Source organism: Coenobita brevimanus, chromosome 90 (assembly GCF_032717465.1).
Source record: "Coenobita brevimanus isolate Jiangsu-jjx chromosome 90, ASM3271746v2, whole genome shotgun sequence".
Taxonomy (NCBI): Eukaryota; Metazoa; Arthropoda; class Malacostraca; order Decapoda; family Coenobitidae; genus Coenobita; species Coenobita brevimanus.
This window is the reverse complement of record NC_137043.1, coordinates 18,766,790-18,774,033: the sequence shown is the minus strand read 5'-3', so window position 1 is coordinate 18,774,033 and position 7,244 is coordinate 18,766,790. Positions and strand designations below refer to the sequence as shown.

General features: G+C 40.7%; 1 non-coding gene across 1 annotated transcript; it reads right to left on the bottom strand.

Annotated features, from left to right (window-relative positions):
* Positions 1–568: 568 nt before the first annotated feature.
* Positions 569–687, bottom strand: LOC145411782 (5S ribosomal RNA). Its single transcript, XR_013899483.1, has one exon. It is a non-coding gene; the product is annotated as a 5S ribosomal RNA (ribosomal RNA).
* Between the last annotated feature and the right edge of the window lie 6,557 nt (positions 688–7,244).

Below are 7,244 nucleotides of genomic sequence, written 5' to 3'. Positions count from 1 at the left end.
TCCAAAAGTTGCTATTATATTGCTGTATGGCACAGAAGCCTGGGCGTTGAGGAAGAATGAAGAGAAACAGCTGGAGAGGACAGTGATGAGAATGCTGTGATGGCTGATGGGAGTGTCACTGAGAGGAAGGAGGAATGGTAACATCAGAGCAGAGGCAGTTGTGGAGAAGGCAAGATAGGAACGTTTGAGGTGGTATGGGCATGTGAACAGGTTGAAGGAAGTTGATCCTGTGAAGGTGACATGGAGAAGTCAGGTGGAAGGGACAAGAACGAAGGGAAGACAAAGGATTTGGTGGAGGGATGGAACTGAGAAATAAATGAGGCAGTTAGACCTGGAGGAAGAGAATGCAGTGGACAGAAGTTGCTGACGACAACATTTAAAAGCGGCCGACCCCACCAGGGACTAAGGCAATGATATATATCAATATATATATATATATATATATATTAATTTCATTCATTCATTGCCAGACGCCATGTATCCCAAATGGGGTGGCCAAGGGCTTAGAGTTAATTGTTTTACAGGGACGGACACTAACCCTCCACCAACCCCACTTGACACGTAGGGATGCCAACAGCATCTGGTGTTCCCAGGCGGTCACCCATCCAAGTACTAACCAGACCCAACGTTGCTTAACTTCGCTGATTGGACGGGAAGCGGTGTACTCAACGTGGTATGGCCGTTTCACTCATCATTAGTGACCCCCGGAATGCTGGCTCTATTGGATACACCAAAAACATTCACCACGTTCTATAGCTAATATATATATATATATATATATATATATATATATATATATATATATATATATATATATATATATATATTAGGCACAGGCCATGCATGCGGCTCAGACTCTGGTGAGTCTGTGTACTGACCATCAAGTCACGACCCTCCCAGCCACAGCCAATTAAGCAGTATATAATTCACTATGATCTGATGGACATTATGACTTTAAATATTATTACAGGTTGAAGAAGTTACTAAAATACCCATGAAATTTCAAAGAATATGCCGTATAAATAAACAAAAAAGTGGGAGTATGCGCTTACGCTCATTAATGGCTAGAATATGCATTTGCATATGCACATGTGCAAATGCATGATTATCCTAAGCCTACTTATGAGTCTCTGTGAGATTAACTGAGAGAGTTAGACAGCGAGAGACCCAATATTATGCACTGCACAACACTCACACACGCAGACGCTATTGATTGACCTGAAAAGGTCTAGGTCTGGTTTATGCTTAAATTAGCCTGTGACACGCAGGCAGTATGTGTTTACGATTTAGGAAATATATCAAATTCACATTGACGGCTAAAAGATGCATTTGTGTTAATATCTGACATATTTTAATGCCTTTGGGGGTAAAAATACTAATGGTTGACTGAAACAACTATGAAATAGAATATTATATATACCTTATTTTCCATTCACTACATATCTACGTTACAATTAAGAATGTATGAGCAACAATTCTGAGACGTAACTGAGGCTAACGTCTGATATCAGTCTACAGTACGTGTTACAATAGGGATGTTATAGATACCGAAGAGGAGCTAGTCATCATATAAGATTACGTGTTGGTGATGTCTGTGTGTATCAGCCTTGCATGATCACCGAACTGACCATTTTCATCAAGTCATAAACAATCACTTTACAGCTTGTTGCTACTTCGTGTGATCCCCCCTCATAAAAACACATTTAAAATCAAAGCAAATTATGTTACGACATTAATTGGTTACTAAGCCTCTCCCCAACTCTGCTCTACCCCTACTCCCATCCCTCCCAACACAGCTACGTCCATTACCCCACCATCCCTCACGTCCCACCCCTCCCACAACACAGCTACCCTCCCACTACCCCCCCCCCCCAATCCTAGCACGTCCCACCCCTCCTTTACTCCCAACACTGTTACCAGATAAAATTATTTGCCGCTCCTGCTGCCTTCTACGCGGTGTCCCGCGCGGAATGTCCTTCAACTATACAACATGGCGAAAGAAACTTTAGGAGGCAACTGTACTGGTACCAGTATTGACAAGCAGACTCCTATGACTCGCCAGCCTGAATAACATTGCGTGGCTTTAGCTAGATTAAAAGTGTAGAGTTCTTCCGACCGTAAGATGAGCCAATCATTTCCCCTTCCATTACACCTCCCTCTAATCTTATCACCACTTAATTGCCACCCAGCTCCGCTTATCCACCACCTCCATCATCATCATAACCTCTATTACCAACACCAACACAATCACAAATAACAACGCCATTACCATTAGCACCACCACCATAAGCATTGAAAACACAAGTTCCACCTTCACGTGTTAACATCACCATTGCCATTAGCACGAGAACCATCACCGCCAACACCATTATCATTAACACCACAGTAACCGCCACCTCAACAACTTACGATTACCTCCATCACAAACACTTACACCAACACGCCACCAATACAGTTAACAACAGTTACTTCTAAAAATACCATTAATATCACCATATCTTCGCCACCACCATTAACATCACCATTACCAGTACCATCCATTCAACGAATCACCACAGTTAATTCGGTCATCATTACCATCATCACCAGCTATTGCCAGTTTAGTTTTCTACGCGTACGGCCCGAAAACGACACAGGTAGTACTTGCTACCTGTTACAGATCAAAGGACCAGACCTGACAATGGTATAGATAGATAGATAGATAGATAGATATAGATAGATAGACTGACAGATAGATAGATAGATAAATAAATAGATTGATAGATATAGCTATATAGATAGATAGATAGATAGATAATACAATGTCCGCGTCCATACATATGTCCATTCGTCTGTCTGTCTGTAATGCAGACTTACTGCGGAACATCATCCAGAAGTGGTAAGATATCAATAAACCCCCTAGGCATATTTGTTAAGGACCGTTTAGATTATGCTTTATGCAGAAAAAAAGAAAAGAAGAGAAACTATGCAGAGGGAAGAAGAAGGGGGAGGAAGAATCAGAGAAAAAGTGCCAGAGAAAGAGGACTGGAGGCAGGAAGTAGTGGAGGGAAGGATGAGGTAGTAGGAAACTTTGGCCATCACAAGAAGAGTTGGAGCACGCTTCTTTGGTAGTGATGAGAGAGGGAAGTACTGTGCCCTTGACTAGTGCGTTACCAGTTTGTTATTATTATTATTATTATTATTATTATTAGTGGTAGGTGGTGGCGACCATCATCCACTCACTTGATGTAGTGCTGCCTACTTCTTCCTTAGCCTTTATCCTTCTTTTTCTGTGCCTGCCCTCCTCTCTTCCTATTTCTCCCATCTTTCCTGTCACTACTTATTGCTTTTCTTTCCGTTACAGGTGGCTTTACATTGAGTGACAAGCCAAATGGTTTCCTGTAAGCCAAGAAACCATTTACACTGCTGGGTGGTAACCATATAACCAAACCATACGTGCTCCCTACGTGTCAGGTGGGTTGGTGGAGGGTTAGTGCCCCTCCCTGTAAAACAAATAACTCGGAGTCAAATGGCCACCCCGTACGGGATTATGGCGTCTGGCAATAGATAGATAGATAGATAGATAGATTATTATTATTATTATTATTATTATTAATATTGATGCTGTCGTTGTTTTTGTTACTGTTGTTGTTATTGTTGCTGTTTTTGCTGTTGCTGCTGCTGTTGTTGCTGTTATTTTATTAAAGGTGTGAAATGGATCGACTCGCTCGAATTGTCTCAACCATTACGACCACCACCACCACCACCACCACCACCACCACCACCATCACCACCATCATCACAGCGAACATCACCATTACTTTCAACACCATCCCTTCCAATAACACTACCATCATCACTACCCCCACAACGAACAGCACCATTGCCATTAACACCACGATTATCACCACCACAATGAACATCATTACCTTTAAACTACAGGACACAACCATTTACAGCATTGTCACAACTACCACCACATCTTACACATCCATTTTTTTTCACTACAACCATTAACCCACCAAATTGCCATCGACACAGCCAACAATATCATTACTTGCACAACACTCATTAACATTAGCCTCCACCACCACTACCTTTAACACCACCATTCGTTGTAAGAGGCAGCACCATTACCACAGTAACCATTATTACCATTTCCACTATCAGCATCACCAATACCACCACAATGAACACCATTACCTTTAACACCATCATTAACCACGACCGATATTAACAGCATTACCACCACTACCACCGCAATTTGCACATCCATTATTTCCACCACAACCATTAACTCCACCGCCAACAAAGCCAACACTAACATTTCTCCACAACAACCATTAACACTAACATACCTCTAACACCACAATTAACAGTACCATTACCACCACCATCGTTTGCTAGTCACCACCACCATTTCCACTGTCACCACCACCTCATTACCACTCCCACCTCGATTATCAGAGTCACTCCCACTATTATCAGCATCATCATCATTATCACCATTCAGTCACTGTCACGAACATTATCCGAGTCTCATCTGGAAGGATCGCTAGTGGGAGAAAAGTATGCTGTAGAAGCTTAGGATTGTTTTAAGACGAAAGGAACCATGGTTTCACACTAAAGGAGAGAGAGAGAGAGAGAGAGAGAGAGAGAGAGAGAGAGAGAGAGAGAGAGAGAGAGAGAGAGAAAGAGAGACAGACAGACAGACAGAGACAGACAGAGAGACAGGCAGACAGACAGACAGAGACAGAGCGAGAGAGAGAGACAGAGACAGACAGACAGACAGACAGACAGACAGAGAGACAGAGGTTAAGAAGAAATAGTAACCCACTGGCCTGAATTGATATGTGTGTGAAGGTACTAGGTTTGAAGTAACTAAGTATCTTTTAAAGTTGTGCAGAATCACGTGAAGGTAACAAGAATAAAGTAAAAAATGACACCATCATGCAGAAAGGGTTATTAAGGAGGAGTACATTTAAAGAAAGAGACCGACGTGGAAGAGTTGAAACGAAGGTGCCATAAAGACGAATGGAACAAGTTTAGAGGGGAATATGACGAGTTCTGACGAGTTTGGAAGTGGAGACGATGGGAAGGGGAGGGAAGTGAGAAGGATGAATGATGGGGTTAGAGAGTACTCCCGCGCGTTTTGTGTTCTGTAGTCTAAGTTCTTCCTGCACGTTTGGTCTAGTCTAAGTTCTGTAACCTCTTTCTGCTTACCTGGAGGACAAGTGTGCACTGGACGATCGATTGTATGTACCCCACTAATCATATCGTGATTATGAAAACTCGTGTATTTTTACAAAAATGGCAGCCTATTTTATTTGGCTGAGAGTGATTTTCGGGAGTTGGAAAGTGTTCACATTGTCACAATTAAGTCTCTCATGGTTGGAATAAATCTAGTATTTTATTCCAGGTAATGTCAACAAATCAATTGTATTATACAATATATCTACTTTCATCTATCTCTGCATTTATCTATTGGTACACTAGATACGTAAACACATACAAGGAAGAAATGCAAAGATATAATGGATTAGTGAGATAATAAAAGGGATAGTACCAGAGTAGTGTAAGGAAGAGGTGTGAGAAAAGAGGAAGAAGAGGAAAAGTATTAAAGAGAAAGACTATGAACGGGGTCAAAGGGGGTGGTAAGCTGGCATTGAGCTAGAGCTATATATTGGCAGATATGAGATAAAGAGAAAAGAGAATAGCAGGAAGAGAAAGAACAAAATCCAGAGTAATGAAAAAGTGGACGAAGAGAATGCAAACCGAAAAGAAAGAGGATGTCAAGGATACAAAGCAATACGGTAGACGAAACGAAAAAGACGAGATGGGTATGTCGCAAAGATACAGTTGAGTAGATGGAAGACAAGAAGCAGCGAATGAGCCGCCGGCAGGAAGACAAAGTTAGGTAGTGGAGGGAAAGGTTCAGAAAGAGTAGGAGGAACATGAGCGAAAGAACACGAAAGAGGAAGAGAAACTGCCGACTGAAGAAGGAGGGAGAGGGTTGGGGAAAGCTGACGGGCGGTTGGAAGGTAAAGCTACAGTGCGGTGGAGGGAAGGAAGAGGTGATAGGGAATTTCCAGCATCAGAAGAAAAGTTGGAACATGTTCCAACATTGGTGGTGAGAAGATAGGGGACTCTCGTGTTGCCCCCAAACTATTGGCTTTATTAACAGTAGGCTAGTAGTAGTAGTAGTAGTTGTAGTAGTAATTATTACTATTATAATAATAATAATAATAATAATAATAAATAGTATTATTATTATTATTATTATTATTATTATTATTATTATTATTATCATCATCATTATTATTATTATTATTATTATTATTATTTTTATTATTATTTTTATTATTATTATTATTATTATTATTATTATCGTCATATTAAAGAGTACGGGGTTTGGAAGAGTTTTGCGGATCTTTCTAGCGTCTTGCCCAACTGTCTGCCTAAGTTTGTGTGCTAAGTTTCAAAGATCTCGAAAATCTAGTTGTAAGTGTTAGATACTGCGATATGGGTGAAAAGCAAGGCCCTGACTGCATCAGCAATGCATAACAGGAATGCTGAGTTCCTCGCAGTTACTCTCATGGCCCTGTCGTTTTTATTAATTCCAGCTATCGTCAGGCAGTTTATTCAATCGAAAGGTATAGATAAAAGCCTGGGTGTTCATACTGTTACCATTAAATCTCACATGACTGGTACAAAAACAGCATTATTATCCAGGTAACGCCAAATTATTTTATTCTAGGAAAAGTGAGATATAGGGGCAAAGTGATAAAAATATTCAAAGTCTAAATCAAACGAAAGAAGCAAAAACGAGAGATGCTAAACTATATGAAAGATAAAGCAAAATAAAATTACTGCTCAAAGCAAAAATATCTTTCCGCATGTAACAGTCACGGTCGTTACCAGAAATTTAAGATACTATATTAAATATCCATTTTTTATTCTTTAACTTTTCTCCCACGATGGGCAATATAGTTGAGTTGGAATACATGACAGATAAATTAACTTTTATTATTCATCTGCACAAAATATTCTTAATTACTGTGAAGAAGGAGAGAGAGAGAGAGAGAGAGAGAGAGAGAGAGAGAGAGAGAGAGAGAGAGAGAGAGACAGACAGACAGACAGACAGACAGAGGGGGGGGAGGGTATAAAACACCGAACAAAAGTTTACAGGAAGATACGTTGGCACTAAATGGAACCTGGTAAAGGAAGAACAAGGAGTCTAGACCCTAGAGTGTACCATCCCTACC